A 12,476-nucleotide genomic window follows, 5' to 3' on the forward strand; every position below is an offset into this window, starting at 1 on the left:
GTGGTGCATATGTGTGAAACCACAGCTGAAGGGCTCAGTTTTTGTCAGGAAGACTCAGTGAATAAGTCAATAATTAGAATCCTCTGTTGTTCTACAGGAAAGCTGCCACCCCAAGTGGAATGTCTCTGATTCTCCACTCTGTGACAATGTCTCTAGTGAGAAATCCTACCCTCAGCCCCATGAGGACGCCGAGACAGGCGGGATGTCTTCTGAGGATGATCAGAATGGCGAGAGCTACCTCACTCTGAAGAAGCCCTCTCCTGGAAAAAGTTCCTTGGAGTGTTTTATTCTCAGTTCACAGGCAAAAAATTCCCCAATGGGCCACCTGCTAGGGAGAGGAGCACTGTTTATAGTGAGTCTCTCACAGCAACACACCCTCAACCACAATCACCGTGAGCAGAACCCATCTATGTGTAAGGAATGTGGGGGAGCCTCCCCATGTTCCCAGCACTGTGTTGTTCCCTAAAGAAAACCACAGTGGAAAGAATCCCCAGAAAAGTCAGCCTTGAGAACAAAGTGTGAGTCAAGGGTTACCCCATCATGACCATATGAATATAAATGCAAGAGTGAAACCTTATACATGTGAAGAATGTGGAAAGATCTTCAATAGATCAGCACATCTTATTTTGCATAGGAGAATTCATACAGGAGAGAAACCATATAAATGATAGACTTGTGGGAAGGCCTTTATTCGGACCTCACATCTTAATAGACACATGAAAACTCATAGTGGAAAGAAGCCTTATATATGTCAGGAGTGTGGCAAGGTCTTTACTCAGTTGTCAAGCCTCAGTAGACATGCAATTATTCACACTGGAGAGAAACCATATAGATGTAAATAATGTGGAAAGGCCTTTGTTTGGGCTAGAAGACTTGGTTTGCATAGGAAAATTCACACTGGAGAGAAACCGTATATGTGTAGTGAATGTGGGAAGTCCTATGCTGTAGCCTCAAATCTTAGTGTACATAGGAGAATTCACACTGGAGAGAAACTGTATATATGTAAGGAGTGTGGGAAGGCCTTTGCTGTAGCCTCAAGGTTTAGTGAACGTAGGAAAATTCACACTGGGGTGAAACCATATATATGTAAGGAATGTGGAAAGGCCTTTGCTTGGGCATCAACATTTAGAGAACCTAGGAGAATTCACACTGGAGAGAAACCACATATATGTAAGGAATGTGAGAAGGCCTTTGCTGTAGCCTCAACACTTCGTGACCATAGGAAAATTCATACTGGAGAGAAACCATATATGTGTGAGGAATGTGGAAAGACATTCACACGGTTCTCTTCCCTTACTCTGCACATGAGAATTCATACTGGAGAGAAGTCTTACATATGTATGGAGTGTGAAAATGCCTTTACTTCTTCCTCATAATTGACTGTACATAGGAGAATTTACAGTGGAGAGAAAGCGTATATATGTAAGGAATGTGGGAAAGCATTTGCTATAGCCTCAAATATTAGTGTACATAGGAAAATTCACACTGGAGAGAAACTTCATATGTAAGTAATGTGGGAAGGCCTCTGTATGTCCTCAATACTTAAGGTACATAGGAGAATACGCACAGGAGAGAAACCATATACATGTAAGAAATGTGGAAAGGCCTTTTGAGAAGCCTCAGATTTATTGTACAAAGTAGCATTCCTTATTAGTGTCCGACTTGTGGGAAGACCTTCATTTGGTGCTATTCTCTTACTCAGTATGTGAGAATTCATACTGGAGACAAACTGCATATATGTCAGGAGTGTGGGAAGGGCCTCATGTACCCCTCACACCATAATAAACATATAAAAATTCATACCGGATGGTTTGATCCCTTAATAAAAGTCTCTAAGGACAGAACAGGACAAGTCAGTCAAGCAAGTTTCCTTTGGAAACAATGGTCAAGGGTGTTAAAAAAGTGCAGTTAAGAGGGAACAAAGTCTGCCTGCTTGGAACAGGCTTCTCTTGTCATTGAAATGTACCTGCTGATTTTCACCCGGGCTGCACCTATGCCAGTATTTAGTGCTTAGAATTGCTTGTGTGTTAACTTGTATATAATGGGTCCTGGTGATGAAAAGAAGGAAGAAAGTGACTTAATGAACAGGTACAGAAACACTCCCCTGCTCAGAGCTGTCACGGCTCACTACTCTGTTATTGTTTGCTGTGCTTCTGGCTTGGCCCAGAGGGGCTGTTTGGTGGGAATTATGGCAGAAATCAACCAAGATGCAGCACTGAATTCTTTGAAAATGGAAAAACAGGTAAACCTTCATTCTTCAGTCTTTCCTGTGTTAGAATTTGGAATGCTTGAGCACCCTGAAAATCCTGGTTTGGGAACTTGAGCGGCAGGTCACAGCAGCTTGTAGGGCAGTTTCATGTTTTTTTTACTTGTTCTGGATATCCAGGCTTTAGAGGATGTGGAGCTTTTGAGGGGTGCATTGGGGGCTGTTCTTTGGCTCAAGTGTCATGGGTGAGGGTGCGTTATCCTGAGGCCCCCTGCAGCCATGATCGCAACCATTTCCAAGATGGCACTGGAGGGTGGGCACATGGACTTCAGGCCTTGGTGTGAGGAGCCTGCAGAGAGTGGGGGTCTTGGCCAACTCATTCCTCCCTACTCGAGACTGCACAGGAACATGTTTGGAGCCTTTGGACTGGACATAACACTGTATCGAACCTCCAGATATGTTCATGGGCAGCCCCCAAAGGAAAGGGACACTTTTGCGATCGGTCATTTTCATTTGCTTCCGCTCTGGGTTTGGGATTTTGGGGCGTGTTTGGACAAGTGAGAGGTATTTGCCTCTGAAAATGTACTCTTTGAATTATTTATTTATATAGTTATTTTTTGCTTTTTGGGTCACACCCAGCATTTCACTTGGGGTTCTCCTAGCTTATGCACTCAAGAATTACTCTTAGTAAAGTTCAGGGCACCATATTGTTGCTGGGATTCGAAACCAGGTTGCTCATGTACAAGTCAAACATCCTACCTTCTTTGTTATCACTTCAGCCCCACTTTGGATTAATTTTACTAGCTTTTTTTTTAATTCAGGGGAGTTGGAAGGGATTCTTTAATGCTCAAGGTTTACTTCTGGTTCTGCAGCTCTGGAATTATTCTTCAGTGCTGCTGGTTTCATATGGGATGGGGAGGTTTGACCTGGATCAGCAAGGCAAGCATCCTACTCGCTTTATAGTGAGTCTAACCCCACTATTGGTATTTTTTTTCCATATATAGAATTTCTACTTCACGGGTGTATGGTACCACCAGCAGGTCTATCTGTGCCTGTAAGGCGAATGCCTCAGCAAATGATGGCACCATCAGACTTCCAGATACTCCGAAATAGATGCTGTGTCTTTGGCCAGACAACAAAAACTTTGGGCAAAGTCTTCCAATAAAGTAAACGGCCAAAAGTTAGGTATGTGCAAGACACACCAACAAACCATTTCTGGCTCAGCTATATAATTGGAGGCAAGGTCTCTCTGGTTCCTGATCAAACTGCTTAAAGGCTATGATCCCAGAGACTCAGAGACAAATCTCGGAACCCAGCGGCTTTTTGCAGAGATGAGCCCGGTTCCCGCAATGAGCTACCAGTGACAGACCATCACAAGGGGGAAAGAGTGTGTATCTCCGCCTGATCCCACTTGGTGGCTCAGTGGCCACCATCTTCCAGAGGCAATTGGACATACAGGTTTGGGCCTGCAGTGAGAAGACATGTGGGGCCTCATGGTATTGAGGCAGACTCTGCCCTTTCCTCCCCAACTCAAAGAGACCCCGAGTCACTGCCCATGTATGGACTGTCTGGCTCTTGATCACGCAGCCATGATCCCAGAGTCTCAGTATCAAATCTTTGGAACCCAGCGGCTTTCAGCAGACATGTGTCTGATCCCCACAGTAGGTTACCAAAGCTGGGTATTTCAGGTGGGAATAGGTTTTGTGCCTGGCGGCTCAGTGGCCGCCATCTCTAATGGCTTCGGATGGTTCGGTTTGGGAGTGCTGTGAGGAGACATGCTGGGCCTAACTGGAAGGTGGTGGAGCCGGCCCTTTTCTCCCCACCCCAACGGAAGCCCGAGTTGTCTGGTACCTATGATTGACCTCTGTGGCTCGTGATCAAGGTTCGTAATGGCCATGATCCCAGAGATTCAGAGACAAATCTTGAAACCCAGCGCCTTTTAGCAGAAATGCATCTGGACCCTGCAGTTGGTTACTGTTCCCGGTCCACCCCAGGGGAAATTGGTGCTGTTCCCCCCAACTGCTCCCACCTGGCGGCTCGGTGGCCTCCATCCTCCAAAGGCCTTTGGAAAATCAGGTTTGGGCCCTCACTCAGGAAGATACGTGGGGCCTCTTAGGATGGTGTGGAGCTGGCCAATTCCTCCCCTCCCCAACAAGAGCCTAAGTCATTCCCACGAACCGCCTCTCTGGCTCATGGTAAAGCTGCTTAATGGCCATAACCCCAGAGACTCTGGAACAAATCTCAGAACCCAGAAGGTTTTGACAGAAATCCCTCCAGATTTAGTTGTTAAAATTTCAGAATTCCAAAATCATCTGTTATTTATAACCAGCAATCGAAAAAGAATTGTCAATTGTTGGTTTTTGCCAGATCTGAGTGCTGAGGTAAAATTCCAAATAATAATGCTGGTCTCGTGTCAAAATATTGAATGCAATCAAAGTAGAGACAAGAATGTGGTATCTGCCCCACAGTTAGTGGGAAGCAGTGGAATGGCGGTATACTTGGGTTTTTAGTGGTGGGAAATGGGCACGGTGAAGGGACAGGTGTTTCATTGTATGACCAAGAATTAAACCTGAAAGCTTTGTAATTGCTCTCCCATTTTTCCCGTTTCCTCCCATTTATTTAGAAATGGCCAGAGAAATAGTAGGGCAAGTAGGATGCTTGCCTTGCATGTGGCCAACCCAGGAGTCCTCCAATCCACAGCATCTTTGAGTTGCTCATTGGACATTGAGTATCCCCTTCTCATCACTAGGCCATGTGATGTGGAGGTGTGGCATGGAGTAGGGGTGTCTTCTCCTCCGGGCTGTTCATTACGGAGGGATCCTGTGCTTTGCTTTCTTGACTTTGTTGTCTTTCTTCCTCATTTGTCAGGTATGTCGGGTAGTCCATGTGTTTCAAGGCCCTTGTTTCCCGGCTGTATAACTAGCCTGACTGTACACCTAAAGTGTCAGGTGCCATTTCTGGGCCCTGGTTAGTCAATCTGACACCATGCATATCTTTGCCTTTGGATCATTGCCATGGTTTTTTGAATATGGGATGAAATTTAGTATTCTTTTGTTTTGGGGCCTGGGGATGCTCATCAGTTATTCCTGGTGGTTCTCGTAAGTTACTTTTGGCAGTGTTCAAGGATCAACCCCTGTCAGCCTCATGCAAGGCAAATGCCTTCCTGCTGTACTCTTGTATGCACCAAAAAATGTTTTATTGTGTTTATGCTAAATTGTGACTGTGAGCCCATAGTGAAGCTAATTAGGACCAGTACAGCAGTGCATCACGGAGGGTGCTCGCCTTACAGATGACGCCTACCTTCGATGTCCAGCATCCCCTATTGTATCCCATGAATCACTGGGTCTGATTAAAAACAAAACCCAAAAGGCTTTTTTGGGGATTGCCGAGCTCCTCCCAACAACACTTCCCAGAGATTTTCCCTTTCTTTAGGCTTGCTTGGACTGTGAGAACTATGGAGATGTCCTCCACCTGCTTGGTCATTCAACTGCATTCCATTCAACATTGGACTAATTCTCATTGTGCATTTTGTTTGATTTCAGAACTCAAATCACAGGTTCCGGATGTGGCAATACAGCAATATGCTTTGGGTACAGAGGAATTACATACAAGTGTGCTGTAGGATTCTCTTGTTAAAAGTAAATAGTATGCCATGGGAGTGCTCAGACACTGAGCATGCGACATGAAAGGTGGGGTCCGGCTCCATCCCCACAACCACATCTATGGTCTCAGCATCACAGGAAAAATATCGGATCCTAATGCTGGGACTAGAGAGTCATTAACCTCAGTGGGTGCTGGAATCTGAAAATTTATTTTATTTTATTGTTTTTTTAACGTTTTCATTAAAGTGCCAGGATTTTCAAAGTTATTGATAGTTGTACTAGGCGTACAATAATTGAACACCAATGCCTGCATCAGCTTCCCTCCATCCGTGTTTCTGTATTCCCTCCCCACCCCAGTCCCCACTCTACCCCCGCCTGTCATCTTGAAAAGCACATGACTACTTTTCAGTGCTTACGGCTTAGATCTCTTGTTTTCAGTTCTGTTGCATCTGTGTTTTGGGTAAATAGCTACACCCCTCACTCATGTCACTGGCATAAATGAATCTCTGATCCCTGTAAACTTCTGGTTCTCTTCCGCCTCAAATTTCTTTCCTTCTTTGTCCTTCTTTTTCCTTCCTTCTTTTTCCTTCTTTGGCTTCTCTCTAAAAACTGGAATCAGGGATGATTTAATCAGCCCCTTTTCAGTACATTTCCACATCCAGTGTTCGGTATTCCACAGATGAGTAACAGCATCCTGTTTCTGTTTCTTTTTCTGGCTAACTTCACTCAAGATGGTATCTTCCAGTTCCAACCGTGTTGCTGCATAAAACCAGTAATTCTAAAAACTAAAAAATATATATTTTATTTATTATTATTTTTTGCTTTTGGGGTTACATTCAACGATGCTCAGGGGTTAATCCTAGATCTCCGCTCAGGAACTATTCCTAGTGTTACTTGGGGGACCATATGGGATGCCTGGGATTGAAGCTGGGCCGGCTGTGTACAATGCAAATGCTTACCTTTCTATTTCTACACTGACACCAACTCACCCAAAATTCTTTTTATTCTAAGCTAAATACTGTGACTTTACATTTGATAGACAGGAAGGACAAGTGTGATTGGTGAAATGAACTCGATGGTTCAGCACTAGTGGTTTTGCATTAGGAAAGGCACTTTCTTGGCACCAGGAAAAAAGCTTTGGTTCCATCCTAGCACCCCACATGGCCCCCAGAGCCCAAGCACCAGGAATCTCTGAGCAATGCTGGTGTGACCCTCTCCCCACCTAGTAAATAGAACAAGATAACAAAAAACTCATTGATCATGGAGAGGAATCTGATTCAGGTGAGATGTTTTCAAAGGTCTTCTGTCTTGGCTGTGTGGGGATGCATCATTGCCTTCACACCTGTACCCGGGCGCCAAACTGAGCTAGAACCAAACCCAGTCTCAGCCCCCTTTTATTTTCACTCTAAACTGCTGCTTCAATTTTCTGTAGAGGGAGTTATTTCCGCTTACTGTGTCTGTTCTTTGAGTTGGAAAAAAATTACACAGCTATGTGACCTGTCGTCGGTCTAATTTGCTTGTCCATCTTGCTGAAACGTTATGTTGTTGCCTGGAAAATCCATCCACGTGTCAGAATTGCAATCAAGTCGGGTAAATGTTAGAAACCAACCTGCAGGTCTAGAATTTTTTTGACGAGAAGACTATCAGGCACAGCACAGTCATTGGAATCCTTCTCTGCTCTTCTTCGGGTAGCAACCAGCCCAGGTGTATTTCTTCTGGTCATGCACACTGTGAAAAAATCTCGAGTGAGCAGTTATGTCCTCAGCACCATGAGGATGCCAAGACAGGTGGGAAGTCTTCTGTGGGTTACCAGTAGGAAGTAAGTGCCCACGCTGCAACGAAGCTCTCCCCTGGGACAAGCTACTCAGAGACTGTTCTGCTCAGTCCATGGTTCCAGACTGCCCCGGATGAGAAGCCCCGGGACTGTGGGAGAGGAGCACTGTTTATAATGAGTCCAGATATGTACCCCACAATATCTGAGTGCTGGAATCGAACCCAGGTTACCCAAGTGAATGAAAGCACTTGCATTTTTTGGCTCTCCGTACAGCCCCTCCGTAATGCCGAAGTGCTTCCTGAGTGCAGAGCCAGGAGAACCTCTTCATATTGCTGGATTTGTGGCCTCCAAACCATGAACAAACCGAATAAAACGACAACAGTCTCCATCCCTTCTTGGAGGATTCCCTTACCCCTACGAGGGGTTTCTGAGCTGTATTTTGCTGTATCCATGCTGCCTCTTCCTTGTAGTAGAGGTTTGGGCTCCCTCAGAATGTGGGGTGCTGGGGTGTGGGTTGCCCATAACAGGAAATATTTCTCAATGGCTTGTTCACAGACATAGCAAAGTGGCTACAGAAGGTTTCTAGTTCAGTGAAGAGAACAAAAAATGAAAATGAATAACTTTGCCTTGCTCTTTCCACGTCAGGTTCAATCCTCTGTACCCCTTCTGGTCCAGAGACAAAGCGTGAGCAATCCACTCGACCCCCAAGAAGACTCAGATATGTACCCCACAAGATCTGAAGGTTGGAATCGAACCCAGGTTACTCTAGTAAAAGAAGGCACTCACGTGGTTCTTGTACAGCAACACCTGTGGTAGCGGCTTTTTTGATCCTTAATTATCCCATACTTATCCCTGAAGCAAACCCAAGGGTGGAAAATTTTTAAGAGAAACAGGCCTGGGGAGGGATGGAAATGCCCACAGCGACACTTCGTGGCGCTTCGCAGAACTGCTGTGGGCCGACCTTTCCCACGCTTAAGATTTCCAGCCCTTTTCTTTGCTTCAGTGTTAGATATAGGGTCATTAATCAGGTAAGTGGCTTGGGTCGCTGCAGCAGGAGCAGGGCGGTTTTTGCTCTTGGCTTGCAGTAACAGGTCCCTGGTTCTTTCTTTGGCTCTCCGTACAGCCCACCATTATGTCGGAGTGATTCCTGAGTGCAGAGCCAGGAATAACCCTGAGCATTTCTGTTGTTGGGCCCCCAAACCATGAACAAACCAAATCAAACCAAAACAGCCTCAGTCCCATGATGGCAGATTCCCCCACTCTAACTTGGTTGGTACTGAGCTGTATCTTGCTATATCCCTGACCCCTTTTCTTTGTAGAAGACGGTCGGGGCATCCTCAGAACGTGGGGTGATGGCATTATGTAATTCATGCCATACTTGGCAGTTCTTAGGATTCTGTGTTGTTTTGGATGCCAGGAATGGAACTCAGGAAAACCATGTTTATCACAAGCATTAAGCCACAGTACTAACATCTTTCCCCATAGTCTTGGTTGAAAACGTGTTTCTAGAGCTGCGTCCTGGGGTTTCCTTGTAGGTTCTTATATAGCGTGTTTTCAAGGGGTAGAGCGTTCACTGTACAGTGCTCTCTGATGTTCTTCCCAGCCTTTGTTCCTGCCCAGTGTCTCTCCAGCTCTCTGGGTTGCTGCTAGGCCAGTTCCTCTGTGTTTTCAGGGTTGGCTTTAGAGTCACTGCACCCATCTTGATTAATGACTTCCCAGAGAAACTCATTGTTCCAGGAGCCATTCACAACCTACTTGTCTGTTTTACTTTGAATCAATCTGCTTTTGTTTTCATGATCGATGTATTTGGGAGCATTGGTTCTGTTTGACCAGTTAAGGTACTCCACCTTAACTCACTGCCCTGAACTCTGTGACCAGTCCCTCCAGCATTTGCCTCTCCTCTTTTTGATTCGAGCTCATCTCCCTTGCACTGATTCACCTGGGCTGCCATAATGGTCTGTCTGCACTTGGAACCTGGCACGTGAGGGCTCCTTGGTGAAGTGGATGATGTCACAGATGGGAGTCTTCCATGTGCACCTTTACTTCCTAATGATGTCAAGTGGATCAGACCTCCTCCGGACACGCGTTTAAAGGACAAAGTGATACTTCAGTTGAAGGGGGACACTTGAAGGCCAATTAGTGGCAGAACACTAGGAACTGTCACCTCCAGTGCCTATAATGTGACCAACGAGATTGTGCCAGCTCTTGGGGCACTTTTCTGGTTGTGTTTACTCCCCTTCCATCCATATCCAGTGGGTTCCTAGGGACTGCCTTGCTCTAGAAGCTTTAGGAGGATATGGAGCTTTGCTGGTTCCACAGGGGTCTTAGGAATGAGTGCATTATCCTTGGGGTATCTTCACCTCCTGCTCTGCGATGGAGCTGCATGGCCTGGGTGTGGAGTTGAACATGGGGGGCTGTGGGTCTCGAGGATGCCGGACCTGTTGATGGCAGAAGTCTTGACCATCCCAACCTTCTCAACCAGGGCTTGTACCAGGCCCTGTCCCGCAACTTTTGGTGTAGACATGTGTGTGTAAAACTGCCAGATCACTTTGAGGGGCAGCTCCTCAGCCCCCAATGGTGAGAGACCTTGTTGAAGCCCGTCTTTTTCATTGGCACCTGCCAGAAAGAATCCTGGGACCTATTTCTAGCATGTGGCTGAGGGTTGTAAAGGAATAAATAAATGAACGTCAGGACTCAGAGAGATGGTCTTGGTGGCTGTTTGCAAAGTATTTTTGTGAATTTTATTTCTTCGTCAATACAAAGACTCTCTGCTCCACATGTTATCTGTTCAGCTCATCTCTCTCCTCCCTATCCCAAATCTGACGACCCCCAGCTGTCTGAATGACCTGATCCTATCCCGGAAACGAGGAAAAATGAACCTTCCTGAGCAGGGAATTACCTGGTCAGAAATATTTGAAGCCTGGCCCTTTAAGGCTCTGGGCAAACGGACAGGTGACGTCACAAAATCCGCGACCTTTATCCACGGCCCTGGCGTTCTGTGTGGAAGTGCCGGTGGGTCACGTGGTTGCAGAAGGTGAGGAGCTGGTGAGGGGGCACCCAGGGAGGCAAGGGGGTCCAGGAAGGTCGGTTTCCCGCTGGCCTCCCGAGTGGTCGCTCTGAGCGTCTGAACCTCCGCGGTCTCCGCCTTGTGGGCGGCGGGGTCGCTCCGTGGCGGTGGCCCGGGGTGGCGGCCCCTCACCCGGGTCGCACCGAGCGCTCCTGCCGAGAGGTTTATCTTGTTTATAAACTGATTTTTGAGGGGAACAAGGTCATTTTTACTAAGTAGAACTTATTTAGGAAGATGCATAAGGGGGGAACGCAGCCCGCTGGGTTTGATTCCGACACCCCACAGCGTCCGATCACGGCCTGGAGTGAGCACAGAGCCCGGAGTAACCCCTGAACAAAGCCCCCCAGTCCCCCAAAAATAAAAGGTGGGTGGATAGAGGAAGCACGTGGTGGAGGAGAAAAACGAATTGGAAGTGCGAAGGTCGTTCTGAACTTTTCAGAAACAAGGACAATAACTGAAAAAGCAAAAGTGGAAAAAGGTTTTAATTTTTTAATGTGTTTTAGACCCTTACCCGGTGGCGCCCAGGACTCCCTTCCTGGGGATTCGAAGACCCTTCGGGGTGTCGGGATGCGAGGCCAGCGCCCTCACAGCTGACTCATCGCTCGGGCCCCTCACAAAGCAGAAAGCGTCAGAGCTAGAGGGAGCCTCAGTCTCCCCCCAGATCTGATGGGGCATGTGAGGGCACCTCAGCGTTATCTCAGTTTCGGGGCCACGACCAGCACCTGGTCAGTCACAGGGTTGGGTGGGTCATCCCAGCAGTGTCCCCAGGACATCCCGTTACTGGCCCCCTTTGGTTCCTTAGGCTGATTGTGGAGTAGGGCTAAAGCATGGGATTCCCTCATCAAAGGGACCTGGGGGTGCATTCTTTTTCCTCGTGGGGGTGTTGAGCCCCACCTGGCAGTGTTCAGGGCTCACTCCTGGGGTTGCACAGGATACCCCATATCAGGGTCAGCAGCATGAAGGAAAAAACACCCTCCCCTCTGTCCTGTCATTCTTGGGGGGTGTTGGCGCTGGATGGGGGGAGGGGCACGGCATATTCTTTATGTGCTTAGGGATCAAAAGCATTTTGCAGAGCCTTTGATTTTCGCTAGTTCTTGTCCATTCAGTGGGTTCTGGGAGTACAGGGAGGTGGCGAGCTTCTCTTTCCTTTTTATTTATTTTGAATTTGGGGTCACACCCAGCGAGGCATTATGGTTACTCCTGGCTCTAAATTCAGCAAGCACTCCTAGTGGTGCCAAGAGCTATGAGGGATGCCCAGAATTAAACCCAGGTTGGAGACCTTCAAAAGAAATGCTCATTTGTTTATGCTGTCCCTCAGGCCCCAAGGTGTGGAGCTTTAAGCCAACTCAGGTTGTGGTCTGGAGGGGTGCATCAGGGTGGTGCTACAGTCGGTCTTGCAACCAAATATGCAATTTTAGCAGGAAGTAGCTTGGGCACTTCCAGAGTGTGCCCTAAACCCTCTAATAATGCAATTTAGGATCACTATTGGCCGCAACAACTTTAATCATTTAAATGAATTAATTATACAGTCTGTAGGAAGTACAACGGCAAGAATCAGTTACTTCTCCTGCCTTTGCACTCAGGTATCACCCCTGGCTGGGCTCAGGGTACCGTATGGGATGCCAGGATTCAAACTTGGTTTGGCCGAGTTTACGACAAGCACCTCACCTGCTATACTATGTCTCCAATCTCTTTACACAGAAATTTCTTTTTTTTATTTTTAAGGTCACACCCAGCAATGCTCAGGGTTTACTCAGGCTTTGCATTCAAGAATCACTCCTGGCAGTGCTGGGGGACCATATGGGATTTCGGGAATTGAACCCGCGT

The sequence above is a fragment of the Sorex fumeus genome, unplaced genomic scaffold, assembly GCF_029834395.1.
Source record: "Sorex fumeus unplaced genomic scaffold, SorFum_2.1 ptg000111l, whole genome shotgun sequence".
NCBI classification, from domain to species: Eukaryota; Metazoa; Chordata; class Mammalia; order Eulipotyphla; family Soricidae; genus Sorex; species Sorex fumeus.